Consider the following 5,406-nt stretch of genomic DNA (forward strand, 5'->3'; position numbering starts at 1 on the left):
CAGAGATGGCGCTCCTGGACCACTAGTGTGGACATCGCCGAACCAACCGCGCGAGCTGCAACCTTCGCCGCCCGGAGGGCGAGGTCAGTTGCAGTGCGGAGCTCACCCATGAGCTCAGGGTCCGAACTACCCTCGTGCATGTTCATGAGTGCCTGGGCCTGGTGGACCTGGAGCAACGCCATGGCATGCAAGGAGGAAGCGGCTTGCCCACAAGCTTTGTAAGCCTTGCCCGTAAGAGCGGACGAGAACTTACAGGCTTTAGAGGGGTGACGAGGATCACCTCTCCAGGAAGCGGCCGCCGTTGGGCATAACTGCATCGCAACGGCCCGCTCCACCGGAGGGATAGCCTCGTAACCCTTCACCGCTCCCCCATCAAGGGTAGTGAGGGGGGAGGAGCTACTCAGGCGGTTTCTGGCAGAGAAAGGTGCCATCCATGCCCTCGTAAGCTCCTCATGCACTTCAGGAAAGAAAGGAACCGGGGCGGCGGACTGAGAACCAGTACGGCCCGCCCCGATATACCAATCATCCAACCGAGACGGCTCGGGACACGGTGGAGGGTTCCACACGAGCCCTACCGCCTCGGCGGCCTTTTTCAGCATAGCTGACATCTCTGGATCTGGTTCGGGCAACACTGGTCTCCCGGAGGGAGGCAGTGCAGCCGAGTCATCATCTCCAGAGTTCAGCTCCCCCTCCGATGCTGCGATTGACAACGTATCCCCTGGAGGGGCCCCAAATGACACGGCTGGCCCGTCCATTACAGAGGGACCAGCGGGATCAATGGGGAGCTCCACCGGTTGCGGTGTGAAAGAGGAGTGAGGGACCCACGGGGGTTGGCCGGGCGGATTACCCCTCACTGTGATCCTCAGATCACCCAGCTTGGACGGCACCCCAGTCCTCCTCTGGGAAGGTAACCCAGAGGAAGAACAAGGGCGGGGCCCAGAGGTGGGGACTGCACCAACGCTTTTGACGAAGGCGAGTCTAGATCTCAACACCGAGATGGTCATGTTCCTGCAGTGAGAACATGACTCATCCACGAAAGCTGCCTCGGCATGCTGTAAGCCCAAACATGCGACACAACTTTCGTGACCGTCAGAGGGGGATAGTGCCAGACCGCACCCAGAAACGCACGGATGGAATGGCATCTTGAAAAAGACGCACTCACACCCGTGTTGCTCTTTTAGGAAATGGGACCGTCACCAGTGCCGGAGCACACAGGGAATGACCGCGGCAAACACTGAATAGTCTTTCAACTAACAGTGAAGCACTCACTTCTCGCCCTCTAACCAACCGTCAACACACAAACAAACAATAGAAATTTGATGCTGTTAAAACAGCAGTTGAGAGCTGAGAAGCTCGCGATCACCGCTGCACCACGCTGTAGAACACCAACACTGGAGAGGTCTTCCCGCAAGAACACCGACACACTCGCTCGTTGAACACAACAGCACTCTTCAGAGACATCAAAGACGAACGGCTCCGAAGCGAAAGGCAACTAGTGCGTGCATCCACTTCCGTATTTATACCCGCGCCGCGGGGGCGGAGTGTGTGATGCAAATCACGCACGCCAAATTCCATTGGCTCGTTCAATAGTAATCGAAGATGATAGGCTCCCTAGCGTGATCCCCATTCAGTCGACATCGACTACGTCTGACGTTATCGACTGAAAGGGAACTTTATTACCTTTTGGTTTACTTCTTTGGGAATGAGACATTTGTACCAGTGGCACTGAGACATTTAAAATTATATAAAACATGTATAAACTGTATGATAATTGTTCACATTAAACCATTTAGATTCTTGGGTGAGTTTGGGTAATCTCTGAAGAATGGGGGGGAGAAATGTAGATTAGGATGAGGGAGGTGAGGCCTTCATCTCAATAGTGCACGAGGGGGAGTTCAATATGTTAATTTCCTTTGTTTTCTCAGAGAGTAGTAAGTTACTCCAGTTTTTCCAGTCTTACAGCACCTTCAGCATGGAATACGTTGCAAAAGGACTTGAAACTCACTGAATTAATCTCGCTAAATGCATTTAAATCCAAAATGAAAGACTTAGAGGCAGATGCCTTAATATGTAAATGCTCTAGACTGTAAAAATTATTTAAAATGATTTTATGAAATGTTAGCTTACTAGTCTTCTGTGTTATTTGTCTGTACCTTTGTGTTTTTATTTTATATGCTGCTGCCTGTCTTGGCCAGGTCACCCTTGCAAAAGAGTTTCTTAATCTCAATTGGACTCTCCTGGTTAAATAAAGGTTAAATAAAAATAAAATAAAGACAGACGAACTCGCTGCCGGCCGCCTGGGTTGAGATAGAGCGAAGTCTATTTTTTGTTTGTTTGTTTGTTTGAAAAGCCGACTGTAATGTTGCACTTCTTCTGCCAGGCCTTAGGAGTGGAAAGTAGTTAATGCTATTATTGACTTTCATTTATATTATTGTCTTGAATTTTTTTCTGCCAATTAGAAGAGTTAACAAATTGACCATTTGTTTGGGTAGAAATTCGTCCCCCTGACTGTAACTACTCACTCTTGTTTACTACTACGTTAGTGGACATCTAAAATGAGCCTTGTCTTAGTGCAACTGGTTGCTCATTTTGGCTTGACGCCTTTTTTGGAGGGCACAGTGGCACCATAGTGGTTTTCTCGGAACGACTGGACATGGAGTGATTAAAGATGTCTGTGTAAATAACACATGCACATGTTGTGCAGCACATGTTTTAACCTCAGAATCTCTTTATTTACCCATCTCTCCTCAGCTGTAAACTAGCCCAGCATGGTTCATAAAAGTCTTCATAGTACAGAACAGTTTGTTTGGCTTGTAGATCATGAAATTGTTTGGTTTTACAAGCAAGGCTGTACACATAACATTCATTTGTTTACTGAAACTATTCACGGTGCCTTTGGTTGGTTTTATCATGAGAGACGAGAAAAAACATGCGGGCCTAGAGGAATGCAGGGAAAAGGCCTGCAATGATAGAATACATGCCCAACCGCATGAGGAACAGCCTTATTTGGAAAGGGAGGCAAATGATTTTACTTTGGAAACAGTCTGAGATAACCCAAGACCCAGAAACACTATAAGAGGGAGAAAAACTGCAGCAAACATTGTGGTAGCTTTTTTGGCACAGATTTTATGTGCTGTTGTAAAGTAAAGTACTCTACCGCACAAAGGCAACATTTTGTAACTATTAGGTATGTTGTAAATATCCAATTTCTAATAATTACACAGCAAAAAAGAGGCTTTTTCATGTTTTTTTTTAAATCTTTCCAGTTATATACAGTATCTGTCAAAAGTTTGGAAACATTAAAACGTTTCATTTTTTTTAAAGAAATCTCTTGAGACTTCTTTAAAAAAAAATTTAAATAAAAAAATTACTGTATTTAACTGGAAAGATAAAAAACCAAGCCTGCATTTATTTGTTTAAAAAATACATTAAAAACAGTAATATTGTGAAATATTCTTACAAAGTAAAACAACTGTTATTTTAAACTGTAATTCATTCCTGTGATCGTCTTCAGTGTCACATGATCCTTCAGAAATCATTCTCTGATATGCTAGTCTGCTGATCAAGAAACTTATTATTATCAATGTAGAAAACGGTTGTGCTGCTTGACATTTTTGTGAATATGGTAATACTTTTTTTCAGGATTCTTTGATGAATAGAAAGTTCAATGAACAGCATTTATTTACATTTATTAAATATAAATCTTTTGTTGCATTATAAAGGTCTCGGTCACTTTTAATCTATTTAATGCATCATTGATGAATACAAGTATTAATTTCTCTATTTTTTTATCTAACCAAAAATGTTTGAATGGTATCAATGTTTCCACAAAAATGTTAAGCAAAAATCTTTTTCAACATTATTATTAATAATAATAATAATCAGCATATTAGAATCATTTTTGAAGGATCATGTGTCACTGAAGACATCACAGGAATAAATTAAAATTTTAAAGTTAATGAAATAGAAAATAAGATACTTCCTTTAAAAACATTAAAAAAATGTTAATGTTTCCAAACTTTTCACAGGTACTTTATTTAAGATAATTTTTACTTTAATACTTAAAATAACTAAATATCTTCATATTCAATGTGCATTCTTTCTTTCTCTTAATATATCATGTAATTCAAGCAAATAATAAGTGTTAAAGTAAATATACCCTTTCAAGGAGTTTTATTATTAAATGGGAAATATGACAATACATATTAATTAAGAAGGAGTGTTTGCAGGGTTGACTATGATCTGTTCTGACGGGCTAAGCTCAACTACAATGCGAACAATGTGAAAATGGACGTCAAGTCAATCACATTTCGTTCAAAAAAGTTTTATGAAGCCATTTTCTCATTTTCAGTGTAATGTTTAACCTACAGGAAAACTGTATTGACATTTGCTGAAATCATAGAAGTGATAAAAACACCATTCTATTTACTGTATTAAAGAGCAACTTTTAAGGTAAGACCATTTGTCTTTTGGAAATTCAGACAGGATTCTTTTTCCTTTCTTCTATTCAAAAATGGTGAAGTTTGTGGATTTTTGGGCAGCTTGTAGAAAGCTAACATGGCAGCTCACCTGATTATTTCTGACAGAAGTACTAAATTTACTTCTTTCACAGCTTTCATTAAAACCAACCCTTAAGCTGTAGGAAGTAATTGTGCACTCCAGTGCAAACAGGAATTAAACCAGGCTAACAGATATTGGGGAAACACAGTGCAGTCTGTTTTGATGGTTATCATGCCTCATGCTTTTCAGTAGCAAAAACATTATTCATAATTAAATTAAAGTCCCATCAGTTTACATTCATGTAAGACATAACCAACATCTGTTTACATTACCTTGCCAAGATGAGCATTTTCACCAAGTGTGAATACACTCCTACCAAACCAAGCACAGAAATACAAAGCCGTCTGTCAGTTTAAGTCATTACTACAGTAGAAAGACTGATATAATTACGTTATTTTTTTGTATAGGTATCGATTTGGTACCAAAGTACATCCGTATTTCTTTGCGAAACATCTTTCCTCAAGAGAGGAAGCCTTTCATCTCCTATTAATGGTGTTAATTTCAGTAAGTTGGGTAAATGCCTTTAAGTCATGTCTACTCATTTACTCGTTGTGACCAAGGAACAGCTTCAATTTCTGTTATCATTAGATGATAGCCTGGTTCATTTTATTAATGGTTTCTTTTATGGGCATTTTGTTCCTCATGCTGGCAGGCCGGTAGTTCAAGACGCCATGGCAATGATATAAAATTCCTTACAAATGAACAAATTAAATTTCCACACACCTTAAATGAGCAAGATTTTGAGTAGCACCATTGCAGAAAAATAAACATTACTATAACAAGATTAGTTACTTCTTGTTGTATTTATTAGTTTGTAATTAGAAAGGGAAACAAGACACCAAAATG

The 5,406-nt window shown here is 40.6% G+C and overlaps 1 protein-coding gene across 1 annotated transcript in view; it reads right to left on the reverse strand.

Annotated features, from left to right (window-relative positions):
* The window catches only part of LOC143729596 (uncharacterized), a 700,608-nt gene that overhangs the window by 628,158 nt on the left and 67,044 nt on the right, over positions 1-5,406 (reverse strand). The gene's annotated exons all lie outside the window — the stretch shown is intronic.

The sequence above is a fragment of the Siphateles boraxobius genome, unplaced genomic scaffold (assembly GCF_051911475.1).
Source record: "Siphateles boraxobius isolate OS27281-9 unplaced genomic scaffold, OSU_SipBor_1 8, whole genome shotgun sequence".
In the NCBI taxonomy this organism is placed as follows: Eukaryota; Metazoa; Chordata; class Actinopteri; order Cypriniformes; family Leuciscidae; genus Siphateles; species Siphateles boraxobius.